This window comes from Piliocolobus tephrosceles, chromosome 11, assembly GCF_002776525.5.
Source record: "Piliocolobus tephrosceles isolate RC106 chromosome 11, ASM277652v3, whole genome shotgun sequence".
Taxonomy (NCBI): domain Eukaryota; kingdom Metazoa; phylum Chordata; class Mammalia; order Primates; family Cercopithecidae; genus Piliocolobus; species Piliocolobus tephrosceles.
The window spans coordinates 47,556,489-47,571,082 of NC_045444.1; the positions used below are offsets into that span (position 1 = coordinate 47,556,489).

The 14,594-nt window shown below is 36.4% G+C and overlaps 1 protein-coding gene and 1 pseudogene across 15 annotated transcripts in view; both read left to right on the forward strand.

Annotated features, from left to right (window-relative positions):
* SLC4A10 (solute carrier family 4 member 10) overlaps positions 1–14,594 on the forward strand; it is a 392,709-nt gene that overhangs the window by 205,965 nt on the left and 172,150 nt on the right. The gene's annotated exons all lie outside the window — the stretch shown is intronic.
* On the forward strand, positions 8,575–9,025 carry LOC111546072 (annotated as a pseudogene).

Here is a 14,594-nt window from a genome sequence, read left to right on the forward strand (position 1 = left end):
GCCATAAAAAAGGATGAGTTTGCGTCCTTTGTAGGGACATGGATGCAGCTGGAAACCATCATTCTTAGCAAATTATCACAAGAAGAGAAAACCAAACACCGCATGTTCTCACTCATAGGTGGGAACTGAACAATGAGCTCACTTGGACTCGGGAAGGGGAACATCACACACTGGGGCCTATCATGGGGAGGGGGGAAGGGCGAGGGATTGCATTGGGGAGTTATACCTGATATAAATGATGAATTGATGGGTGCTGACGAGTTGATGGGTGCAGCACACCAACATGACACATGTATACATATGTAACAAACCTGCACGTTATGCACATGTACCCTAGAACTTAAAGTATAATAAAAATAAAAATAAAAAATAAAAAAAATAAAATAAAAAAAATACTATTGACTTTTGTAAGTTGATTTTGTATCCTGAAACTTCACTGAAATTGTCAATTCTAGTAGCCTTTTGGTGGAGTCTTTAGGGTTTTCTATTTATAGAATTATAATCATCAGCAAAGAGAGATAGTTTAACTTCCTCTCTTCCTATTTGAATGCCTTTTATTTCTTTCTCTTGCCTGATTGCTCTGGCTAGATCTTCCCATGCTATGTTAAATAGGAGGCAAGAGTAGGCATCACTTTCTTCTTCTGGTTCTCAAGGGGAATAGTTAAAGCTTTTACCCATTTGGTATGATTTTAGCTGTGTGTTTTTCATAGATGGCTCTTATTGTTTTGAGGTATGTTTCTTCAGTGACTAGCCTGTTCAGGGTATTTTATCATGAAGGGATTTGGGATTCTCTTAAAGGCCTTTTCTGTATCTATTGAGATAACCATATGGTTTTGATTTTGATTCTGTCTATGTGGTGAATCGTATATATTGAATTGTGTATGTCAAACCAACCTTGCATCCCAGGAATGAAGCCTACTTTATCATAGTGAATTAGCTTTTTGATGTGCTGCTGAATTCAGTTTGCTAGTATTTTGTTGAGGATTTTGTGTCTGTATTCATCAGGAATTTTAGCCTGAAGTTTTCTGTTTTTGTGTCTCTGCCAGATTTTGGTATAAAGATGATGTTGGCATTGTATAATATGTTAGTGAGAAGCATCCCCTCATCCTCAATTTTTAAGAAGAGTTTTAGTAGGATGGGTACCAGTTCTTCTTTGTACATCTAGTAGAATTCAGCTGTGAATCCATCTGGTTCAGGGCTTTTTTTGGTTGGTATGTTTTTAAAAATTACTGATTCAATTTCAGAACTTGTTATTGGCTTATCATGTTTTCACATTACTCCTTGTTCAATCTGGGATGGTTTTGTGTTTCCAGGAACTTATCCATTTCCTCTAGATTTTCCAATTTGTTTGCATAGAGGTGTTCATAATAGTCTCTGAATATCTTTTGTATTTCTGTGGGATTGGTTGTAATGTCATTTGTCATTTCTGATTGTGCTTATTCTCTCTCTCTCTTTTTTTTTTTTTTGGTTAATCTAACTAGTAGTCTATCAAGCTTGTTTATTCTTTCAAAAACAAACTCTTTTCATTGATCTTTTGTATGGACTTTTGCATCTCAATTTCTTTCAGTAGTTCTCTGATTTTAGTAATTTATTTTCTTCTGCTAGCTTTTAAAGCCATACTTATGTTGGGGTTCCTCCATTTTTCCATTTTCTCCTTGCCTCCACAAGCAGATATACTCTGCTGGAAATCATCATTCAACAAGGCAGATTGTAACCATTTTAAAGTTATGACTCAAGGACACCTTCAACATCTCCTCCTAATTTCATTATGTATCTCTGACATTTCAAATAATTATTTTTCAACTTTCTTTACCTTCTCCAACATCCTCTCTTTTCACCATTACTTAATAGTAATCTTGCTTTCTATTTCAGAGGGAAAATATATCATCAGAAATAACTCACTTTACTTTCTTCCTATTAAAAAGTTATAGCTGCAAACTTTCTTCCTATTAAACAGTTAAAACTGCAAGAAAATAAGGAAGTTTTATTTTCCTTTATGTTTATTTTCTATTCCCTCTCACCACTCTGGAAACTTATGCCATTTCTAATTTAATTGACCTCTTCCTCTTCAGATGAATTGTTCTTATCATCTTTTAAACATGATAGAGTCTCCACCATTTCAAGCAGTTCCCCAACCTCCTGTAAACCCACCTTTATTCATTCAGTTAACTACATATAAATGTTTGGGGTAACAATTTTACTTTTAAATATCTCTCTGTATTGCTTTATTTGCTTTATTCAATATCTGGCTTCAGTAACTATGGCAGATAAGTCTATAGTCTTTCTATTTTTATTTTATTTTTTGAGTTTATGTATTTTAATCCTGAATGTTTATAGACCTTTTTCCTGTGTCCCTTAATGAAGCAATTTGCTAAGATTGACCTAATGGTAGGTGTATTAAAAAGCTTTTCCATCCTGCATACACTAATAGTTTTCCATGTAGTAATTTTCCTATTATATTTTATTCTGTTCCATTTACTTTGATCTCTTTGTGAAGACTTTCTTTGCTCATATCCCTCTACTTTCTTCAAACATTTTAACTACATATGTCTTTCTTTTTTTTAACTTTGAATTTGGGAGTACATGTGCAGGTTTGTTACATGAGTATGTTGCATGATGCTGAGGTTTGGGTATGGATGATCCAATCACCCAGGTCATGAGCATAGAGTATAGTTAGTTTTACAACACTTGTTCCCTACCCTCCTTCTCAGCTCTGGTGATTCCCAGTGCCTATTGTTCCCATATTTATGTCCATGAGTACCCAATGTTTAGCTCCCATTTATGAGTGACAACATGCAGTATTTGGTTTTCTGTTCCTGAGTTAATTTGCTTAGGATAATGGCCTCCAGCTGCATTCATATTACTGCAAAAGGATATGATGCTGTTCTTTTTATGGCTGCATAGCATTCCATGGTGTATATGTACCACATTTTCTTTATCCACCTCACCCTAATGGCACTTAGTTGATTCCATGTCTTTGTTATGGTGACTAGCACTAAGATGAACATACAGGTACACATTAGATTTCTGATTTCTGCTCTGTATACTTTTTCTCTGTAGTTTAATGTTAGTTTTTTATATTACCATTTGATTATCTGCAGTATAAATTCTGCATTTTCCTACTTTTATTATGAGTTTTGATTTTGCTGTTGCATTTTTAGTTTTCATGAATTTCTTTCTTATTTCATCCTGTTTTCTTTACATTTTAGCCTGTCCTTTCCTGAATACTTTTTATTTTTTCTGCTTGGTAGAGTGTATTCCCAGTGATTTCTGGACATTTTCTTTTTATCCTAAAGTTGATAATTTTCAGAGCTATGATCTTCCTTTGGACTGTCAGATTATTTTTACTCTCCAATAATTTTTAGTATTTTTTATGGACTCCTAGGTTTTTTCCTTTTTTTTCTCATTTTTAAACAAGGCAAGGTAGATTCGTGCTATATCTACCCAGCTATATCCTAAGATTGCTTAATGAGGTTGATGTCAGTATGCTTCATGTTTCCAAGAGTATGTATAATAAACATCACACTTATCCAAATGCCCTGTACTTCTGCCAGGGGCAGCATGGTTGTTGGTAGCAGAGTGTGTAGAGGAAAGTACTCTAGGTATCCTGCATCACCATGATAGAAGGATGGTTGTCCATAAGAATGGGCAGATGGGCTGAGAGTGTAGGATGTACTAGGTATCTTCTGCATTTTCAAATGTTTTCTCTTTCATGAGGGGAAGTCTTAGAGTGTAAAAAAAGTGACAATTTGGCATATTTTCCTCATTCAAGTTGCATCTGCTTATAGTTAGCAGAAATGCCCTCTTAGACTCTAGGAGTGGATTATCTGTTGGGCTATGCTCTAATGATGAGTTTTCATCATTTTCTAGTATTTGAGAATACATTTATATCATCTTACAAATATTTCATGATCAAATAAAAATAAGCTGTATTTGTCATTTGTTTGTTCTCTGTGCCTCTTCTTCTTTATTTTTCCCTAACTGAATACATTATGCCAGTTTTTCTAGAACAGTGGTTCTCAATATTGACTGCGTTTGAGAGTTCTAAAACTGTACTAATGCTCAATCCCTACACCAACCAGAATCTCTGTGCCTGGGGCCTAAGCATGGGTATTTTTTGAAAAGTACTTCCAGGTGATTCTTCTGTGGAGCTGTTGATAGCTCCACAGAAGGTTGATATCCACTGTTCTGGAAACTTTGCTATTTAAATTTGGTTCATCAAGGGTCTAATATCCAGAATCTATAAGGAACTTAAACAAGTCAGCAAGCAAAAATCAACGTGATTAAAAAGTGGGTAAAGACATGAACAGACGCTTCTTAAAAGAAGACATATAAGTAGCCAGTTAACATAAGAAGAAATGTTCAATATCACGAATCATCAGAGAAATGCAAACCAAAACCACAATGAGATACTATCTCTCACCAGTCAGAATGGTGATTATTAAAAAGTCAAAAAACAACAGATTCTTATAAGGCTGCAGAGAAAAGGGTATGCTTACACACTGTTGGTGGGAATATAAATTGGTTCAGCCACTATGGAAAGCAGTTTGGAGATTTCTCAAAGAACTTGGAACTACTATTGAACCAGCAATGTCATTACTGGGCATATACCCAAAGGAAAATGAATCATTCTATCAAAAGACACATGGATGTTAGTGTTAATCACAGTGCTAGTCACCACGGTAAAGACATGGAATCAACCTAGGTGCTCATCAACAGTGTATTGAATAAAGAAAATATACATGTACTCCATGGCATACACTGCAGCCCTAAAAAAGAGCAAAATCATGTCCTCTTTGCAGCAACATGTATACTACTGGAGGTCATTATCCTAAGTGAATTACTGCAGGAAAAGAAAACCAAATCCACATGTTCTCACTTATAAGTGGGAGATAAACATTGGGTAGTTGTGAACATAAAGATGGCAACAATAGACACTGCAAACCACCAGAGAGGAGAGGGAGGGTGGGGAACTAGGGTTAAAAAGGTAACTATTGGATACTATACTGCCCACTACTTGGGTGACAGGATCAATCATACCCCAAACCTCAGCATCATGCAATATGCCCATATAACAAGCCTGCACATGTACTCCCTGAATCTACAATAAAAGTTGAAATTATTTTTAAAACTCACCAAACGTAAAGAAAGCTGGACTGCTAGCTTTTAAAAGTTATTTAATAAATAAACCTTTTATTTTATAACAAAAATGGTAAAAATAAATTTCTACTTCAAACAAAGTATAAAGCCAATAATATTAGCATTAAATTTAAGCTTGCCAGAATGCAGAATCTCAGGCCCCATCCAGACCTCTTAAGTCAGGATCTGTACATTAAAAATATATTTAGGTAACTGGTATGGTTTGGCTCTGTGTCCCTACCAAAATCTCATCTCCATTTGTAAACCCCATGTGTTGAGGGAGGGACCTGTAATCTCCATGTGTGGAAGGAGGAAGGTGATTGGCTCTTGGGGGCAGTTTCCCCCATGCTGTTCTCGTGATGGCGAGTTCTCACGAGATCTGAGGGATTTATAAGGCAGTGGTCCCTGCTCTTTGCTCGCTCTCGCTTCTGCTGCATTGTGAAGGAGGTACGTGCTTCCCTTCTGCCATGATTGTAAGTTTCCTGGGGCCCCGCCAGGCATGTGGAGCTGTGAGACAATTAAACTTCTTTCCTGTATAAATTACCCAGCCTCAAGGAAGTTCTTTATCTCAATGTGAAACAGACTAATATAGTAACATATATGAATCTTAAAATTTGACAACAAGCAACGCTCTAGAACGTTACTTATCAAACCTTTTGGCACATTGGAATCACCTGAGGGGCTTTTAAAAAATTATTGATGCTAGGCTTCCCCCTCAAGGATTTTCATTTAATTAATCTTGGGTGTCTCCCTAGGAACTGGTATTTTTTAAAAGTACTCCAAATTATTTAATAACTACTTAAATAATTAATCAAAAATCAGATTCTGAGAAGCTTCTGCCTCTCAATTTGGTGAAACGTGGAAATAAGTCCGGTGGCCCAGATTCTCACTCTTATATTTTAGCCGCTATTTTTGGATGCCACCTACCTTTTTCCTTCTTCAATCATCTGAGTATCTTTACTGACATTTAGACCTAAATGTGGTTTATCAGTGACAAATGTTTGGCACTTGGTGGTTTCTAAGTAGTGGAACTTTCTAGATTTCACTTTTTTCAATTTCTCTAGTACTAATCATCTGCCTTCATCTTTATTCCACACTCAGTTTATTTGCTATAATAAGTACTCAGTCACACACAGAGACTTCAACCAAACCCTAAACACCATCCTATCGGATTTGGGTTTTGATATTCTGCATAGTGAGAATATATGATATTTCTATGCTGAAGGCATTAAAGAAAATTTCTGCCTACTTAAGAAATAGTTATTTTACTTGGAAGCATTCCAAAGAAAATATTTTGAAGATATTTCTGCAGGCTCCTCAAAATTCTTTGGAATTCAACTTCGAAAGAAGTATAGCATAGAGGAGAATTTAAGAGAGTATCAGGTCTCTCTGCTACAAAGCTTGATATATGTTGTAAATTAGAGTATGAATCTGTGAAGTCATGGAATAATTTGGGCCCAAATTATGAAGCAAGCATCAATTTAGCAAAATGATTTTTGGGAAAATGTTTTAATTTGGGCACTCTTAAAAAATTTTATTACTCCAATGTATAAGCAACATCAGCAGAATCCTACTTTATTATAAGACCCAATCATAAAATACAGTGTTGTTAAAACATCCTAGTTGCATTAGTGTTGCATTCAGGTAAAAGAATAGGCCTTTAATATAGCGGGAAGAGTTTATGCTTACATCACAGGAAAACAATGACTGGTTCCAGCCTACCAGATGTCATGGTTGGGCTATGATTCCTAGGTGAATCTAAAGAGGGACTGTGTGTCCAACAAAGACTGGCTTTTGGTCTGTGTGGTACTGGTGGTGGTGATGTTTGCTCATACAGAAAACTTTTAATGCCCACAAATAAGTTCAACCTGCTTTGGCTACTGTACTTAATAAATATATTAATTTGTTTATATGAATGTGATGATGATTAATTAATTCTCCTTCCTATTGCAATCAACTCCCCAGTAACAGAAAACTGCTAAAATTTCACTTTTTTTTTTTTTTTTTTTTTTTTGAGACAGAGTCTCACTCTGTTGGCCAGGCTGGAGTGCTGTGGCACAGTCTTGGCTCACAACAATCTCTGCCTCCTGGGTTCAAGCAATTCTCTTGCCTCAGCCTCCTGAGCAGCTGGGATTACAGGCACCTACCACCACACCCAGCTAATTTTTTGTATTTTTAGTAGAGATGGGGTTTCACCATGTTGGCCAAGCTGGTCTCGAACTCCTGACCTCGTGATCCACCTGCCCCAGCCTCCCAAAGTGCTGGGATTACAGCAGTGAGCCACCGCATCCAGCCCACATTTGTTATTTTTAATGTCATCTTCTATTCACTTTGTATAATTTGAAATTGTATTTTCAACTGGGAACATGGATGAGCTGCTTTAAATTGGTGAGTTTGAAGCATAAGCTGGAAGTCAGTGAAAACATGAAAGATGATGGGGGAAATTTGTAACAAGTTAACATTTATTTTTTCCTCACCCTCCCAGAAAAGAATCTAATATGAAAGATAATAGGATTATGCCAATTACAATTAGCTAGTCTGTAAGAAGTGGAAATAAATATAAAAGATACAGACTATTAAACACATGTTTAAAATATGGTATGCAAAGATACTGAATAAATTAACACAGTCCTGGATTTATAATAGGATTTTGCCAGTCTTAGGTGGTAAGTTGTGCACACACTTTAGGAGAAATGAAGCAAATATAGAAAGCATGACTTCAAAGAGCTAATTTTTGATGGGCAATAGCTTAGATTTGTGACAATTTGAAAAAAACTCACAGATAAACTGCATAGCCTAGAAATATTTAAAAAATTAGGAAAAAAGTATGTCATGAATGCATAACATATACGTAGATGCTAGTCTATTGTATCATATACTACCGTAAAATCTACCCAAATCTATTATAAAGGTTAAAATTTATCAGGCCTTATGTACACAAACACTTATAGACTGTGCATGGTGTCATTGGCAACTGAGAGAAATGTAAACAAATGCAAAAATGCAGTATTAAATCATAACTGCATACAATTTACTATTGTACTTACTGTACTACTGTAATAATGTAGCTACTTGCAGTTGCTATTGTGTGAGTCCAAGTGTTTCCAGTGTCCACTTAAAACACCTGGTGATGCTAATCATCTCTACCTGAGCAGTTCATCTCCCCAGTAAACAGCACATTGCCATAAAAAGAATGATCTCTCATGGTTCTCATGTATTTTTCATCATGTTTAGTATAATATTGTGAACCTTGAATACCATGGAACCCATACGAAGTGCCACAGTGATGCTCGAAGTGCTCCCAAGAAGCAGAGAAAAGTCATAACATTACAAGACAAAGTTGAATTGCTTGATATGTACTGCAGATTGAGGTTTGCAGCTGTGGTTGCCCACTGTTTCAGGCAGATGATATAAAAAGATGCATAGAGTGAACGCAAACATGGCATCTGTGGTGCTGGTGCTGAGGACCCGGACAGCTGTTACATCCTTGCTGAGCTCCACTCCTGCTACAGCTCTTGCTGTCAGATATGCATCCAAGAAGACAGGTGGTAGCTCCAGAAACCTTGGTGGAAAGTCATCAGGCAAACGCCTAGGCATTAAGAAAATGGAAGGTCACTGTGTTCATGCTGGGAACATCATTGGAACATAGCGCCATTTCCGCTGGCACCCAGGTGCCCATGTGGGTCTTGGGAAGAATAAATGTCTGTATGCCCTGGAAGAGGGGATAGTCCGCTACACTAAGGAGGTCTACGTGCCTCATCCCAGAAACACGGAGGCTGTGGATCTGATCACCAGGCTGCCCAAGGGTGCTGTACTCTACAAGAGTTTTGTCCATGTGGTTCCTGCCAAGCCGGAGGGCACCTTCAAACTGGTAGCTATGCTTTGATGTCCTGTTTGAGGCCATCATATAGAAACTGGAGCCCAGGTGACAGGAGATGGTGATACCAGAAGTCACGGGTTGGGGTGATGACACGGCCTCCCAAGGAAAAGGTCTGCTTGATGGTGACTCTGCAGGAGACTCTGAAGTGACTGCTGGGAAACCCTTTGGGAGACCTGACCTGGGGCCAAAAATAAAGTGAGCCAGAGTCATGAAAAAAAAAAAAAAGATGCATAAACTTATCAACAAATATAGTACAGTAATGTAAGTGTATTTTCTTTTATTTATGATTTTTGTAAGAGAAAGGATATCTGCTTGAACAGGTTTTTAAAGCAGCCCAATTCTGGGGAGGAAATGCCACAAAGGAAGAGAGCATGAGTATTTAAAGCAGGAAGGAGTAGGCTAATTCTGCTGTTTTGTGCAAATGCCACCAGGTTTATGATCAAGACTGACCTTTTCTATAAAACTACTAACCCCAGATCCTTGAAAGGAAAAGATGAATACTACCTGCCAGTCTTTTGGTTGTACAAAAAGATCTGGACAATGAGAACCCTTTTTCTAGTTTGGTTCTATCGATGCTTTGTCCCTGAAGTCAGGAAGTACCTTACCAGTAAGGAAATGCCTTTGAAAATCCTTTCAATATTGGACAATGCCTCTGGCTGTCTAGAACCCCAGGAGCTAATGCTCGTGAAGGTGTTAAAGTGGTCTACTTGCCCCAAAACACAATACTTGTAATCAGCTTCTAGATCAGGTTTTGTAAGACCTTTAAGGCTGTATGGAAAGTATCATCAATGCTGTAGAAGAGAACCCCAATAGAGAAGACATCATGAAACTCTAGAGGATTACACCATTGAAGATGCCTTCATTGCTACAGAAAAATCCATGAAAGCCATCAAACTTGAAACCACAAATTCCTGTTGGAGAAAACTGTGTTCTGGTGTGCATGATTTCACAAGATTTACAACAGAGCCAATCAAGGAAATTATGAAAGAGATTGTGATTATGGCAAAAAAGGCGAGGGTAAAAGGTGTTAGGATGTAGATCTTGGAGAAACTAAAGAGCAAACAGATTCCACGTCAGAGGAATTAATAGAAGATGACTCGATGGAGATGAGTACTTCTAAACCAGTGCCAGAAGATAAGGAAAAAGACATTGAAAAAGCAGTGCCAGAAAACGAATTCACATTAGACAATCTGGCAGAAGAGTTACAATTATTCAAGACTAGGTTCAACTGCTTTTACAACATGGACCCTTCTATAATATGTGCACTGAAACTAAATTAAAGTAAATGGTGGAAGAAGGATCCTATCTCATGGAAACAGTTTTAGATAAATGAAAAACCAAAAGGTTAGAAATTGCAATGTATTTCCATAAAGTTGCATCAAGTGTGTCTGCTTCTCTTGCCTCACCTTCTACCTTTTCTGCCTCTGCCACTCCTGAGATAGCAAGACCAACCCCTCCTCTTCCTCCTCCTCCTCCTCAGCCTACTCAACATTAAGACAATGAGGATCAAGACCTTTATATAATCCATTTTCACTTAATGAATAGTAAATATATTTTCTCTTCTTTATGATTTTCTTATTTTTTTCTCCAGTTTATTTTAAAAATACAGTATATAATATACACATTATGTGTTAATTGACTATGTTATTATTAAGGCTCCTGGTCAACAGTAGGCTATTAGTAGTTAAGTTTTGAGGGAGTCAAAAGTTATATACAGATTTTCAGCTGTGTGGGAGATCAGCACCTATAAGACCTGTGTTGCTCAAGGGTCAACTGTAGTTGCTTTTTTTTTCTACCTTGAACATCTTCCTTTAGATGCTCCATTATCTTCCTAGCTCTAGTTTCTTATCTCTCTAATAGATGTAAAGCAGGAAAGTTCTTACTTCACTGCTACTGTGGCAAATTAATGTCACACTCTCTAGGCTTAGCAAGAGTTTGCGTTTACTCATTCTCTCCTGGAGGTTTTCTCACCTGCACTCTTTTCTGCCTTACTATTTATTCCTCTTCATCCCCTAGGCATTCAGTTATAGTGATAGAGTCTCTCTGCTGAAATCTTCTCAGTGCTCTGTGGCAGACCAAGATGACTCTATATTCCACACCCTCTCACTCTCTTCTCCCCGCTCTCCTCTCATGTGTGTGGCTTATGTATGATTCACAGAAGACACATACATACACTCAGATTGAGTGCTCTGATAAATCCTGAAAGTTGTGTGTTACTGAATGCAGCAATATCAGCCATCAGCAGCTAGGCTGACTTTATGTTTCTCAGGCAGGAATCATACCCCTACTACCATCCCTTTTAAGGAGAATAAGGAAATGTCAGACTCATGTTACAGCTCTTTCCGAAGAACTCCAAAATGTGTCTGTTTCATCTCATGACCCTTTATAGCCTCTGTGTGGGTGAAAAATTAGAGTCACATACCTAGGCTTTTAGAGCATGGTTTGCAAATTCTGCATATAATCTTTTATCCCATATGGAAATAAATATCTGTTTGTTCTTGGTGCTTCATCTGAAACATTCATTTTATCAATCTATTATCCTGTAATGAAATTACTAATTAGTATTGATAATATTATATTATTTCAATTATGTAAATGAATTAAAATATAGAAATTTCAATGACTAGATTGTGCATGACATTCAAATACTATGAACAAAATTTTAAAGTTCAACTAAAAATGGAAAATATTATTGAGCTTCAAGGAGACTGGAGACATAAATTTGGAACAGAACTACCAAACTTGTCATAATTTCATAAGATAGATTATCTGAATATGGATTCATCTGAAGTATAACAAGGATAAAGAGGAAGAAAAGTGTCTGTGATTCAGAAATGCACAATGGTAAGCATTTTGTGAATCTGTTCTCTTAAGCTAAATGTCATAGTAACCAAGGCTTGTGTACATCATGACAGCAAGATCACATATTAAAATGGAAGTTTTTCAATTAACGTCTGTCATTGTACTTGTAATGCTGGCATGATAAATAAATATTCTCAACGTATTTGTAAAATATTGTCCAGAAAGGGTCTAAAAATAGAGTGCTTTTGGAGAAGGCCTGCAAAAGGAGAGTATTTTCACTGATTATTAGGAACAATTTCTTTAGGACCCTGGTTAATTAGTATGTGAGTTATTAAGGCAGTATGAGTAATATAGCTAATAATGCAAAGATAGAAGTTTGCTAAGGACTTTGCTTGTTTCCATTTATGATTTAGGCTTTCCTCAAATAGTATAATGATTTAAATTTGATTTTCTTAATTAATTATTTGTTGAAAATATAGTCCATATTCCAAATGGAAATACCTTATTTGTCTATTTCTGATTATAACAGTAATACATGTTCTTTGGAATTCCAGTGCTATTGAAAATTAGGCTATCCAGAACCTCTTTGTTTTACACAGGTCTTACTGACTACCCTACAACATCCAACATTATTAACTTCTTATTCTTTTTGAAATTCTTTTCTACTGTGTTCCTATTTATACGACTCTCTCCATGAGATGGATGTTCCATGAAGGCAGAGGCTTTTTTCTGTTTATATCTGTCTTATTCACTATTAGAGTGGTATCTGACAAAAGGAAGGTGCTCATTAAATATTTGTGTAATGTAATAATCCTTTTACATATGTATTCTATTTCTGATTCTTTTGTTAACTTGTCTTCCTTCTGCCAAATCTTAAACCTTATTACTTTCCCAGCATTGAGTCTTCTTCTCTCTCAAGACTTTCATTTTTGAGTCGTCGTCATCATTTTTGAGTCGTCGTCATCATCGTAATCATGTGATATCTTTAGTTAAATGTTATATATATCTCTATCTCCAACCCTGCTCTCTCTTCCAGCATCCGATCTCAAATCTCCAACTGCCTTATGACCTATGATGGTCCTTAGTCACCTCAAAGTTAGCTATGCAAAAGTTATCTTTGGAGCACCCAACCTACAATGTTGGCTCTCATTCTGAGAACTTTCTTTTAATTAATGGCATGATTATTCTACCTGCTTCAATTTGTAAAGCTCTCTATTTCTGGTAGGCAATTCTATATCATTATTATAACCATCACCTCTACCACTAATATCATCATCAGTAATATTTATGTGATTCTTTATCACTTGAAAAGTATTTTTATAGCTATAATTTCCTCTTTTGGGGCTTGGTTCAATCTTCTGGGAGACTAATTCTGGCAGGTAGAAATATAAGGAGCCCAATATCAGTACATTGCTTGTTCACCATTGCAAGCATCTTACTCCTGGGCTTCCTCTGACTTTCGTCCCCAGCTCTCCAGTGCTATTATTTCTTTGCTTCTTTCTGTTATCCACGTTCCTGTCTTGCAACCAAGTTTCCCTTTAATGAGATATTCTAATTCACTCCAGTTTTCCCCCTGATGGAACCACTTTGCTAGACAAAGCCTGCACATTTAGACTTGTGCTCATTACATGATGCAAACTAGTGTGATAAATTTTTGTATTTTATTACATTCTTACAAAACAGCATTCATGACTCACTTGTTCCTTTTCTTCTGGCTGCAGATCTGCTTTTTGGAATTTCATTTTTGTGCTACTGATTTGCTTACAAAACTAAATTACTGTTTTTTTTCTTGAGCTTTTGAATTCTTGGTATTGACTGCTTCCAGTTTGGTCCATACTAATTTCAACCAATCATTATTTATTAAAGGTATAATCCTCATTTAAAATGTTATAGATTTCTATATATTTAAAATATGTAGTATAATTTTATGTATATTTATTTTTATTTATATGTATAAATATATACATATTATTTACCATATATTATGTATACATGCATAGGAAAGGACTCTTTCTGGTTCCCTAGCATTGGAATTTCTGCTTTTCTTCTCTCTGGTATTTTTTCATCCTTGTTTGATTCATACAACCTGGCTACTGTTTTACTGCTTACCTGGGATCCTAATGCTTCAGGTTTGGCTTGATTCCAGCTTTTCCTTGGTTTTAATTCTAATTCATATATGTATATATCATGATATATGATGATATGTATATATATCATCATGCATATATATTATATATATATATGATTATATATATATGATTATATATATATATCTGCATCAAATCTCTCTCTAGAGCATGCAGTGGATTTCAGACCTGGGATTTCATCTTGAACTTCAGCTACTGAGGTGTTTTCTTGCATTATTCTATTTCTTTTTTTTTTTTTTTTTTTTTTATTATACTTTAAGTTCTAGGGTACATGTGCATAACGTGCAGGTTACATATGTATACATGTGCCATGTTGGTGTGCTGCACCCATCAACTCGTCAGCACCCATCAATTCATCATTTATATCAGGTATAACTCCCCAATGCAATCCCTCCCCCCTCCCCCCTCCCCATGATAGGCCCCAGTGTGTGATGTTCCCCTTCCCGAGTCCAAGTGAGCTCATTGTTCAGTTCCCACCTATGAGTGAGAACATGCGGTGTTTGGTTTTCTCTTCTTGTGATAATTTGCTAAGAATGATGGTTTCCAGCTGCATCCATGTCCCTACAAAGGACGCAAACTCATCCTTTTTTATGGCTGCATAGTATTCCATGGTGTATATGTGGCAC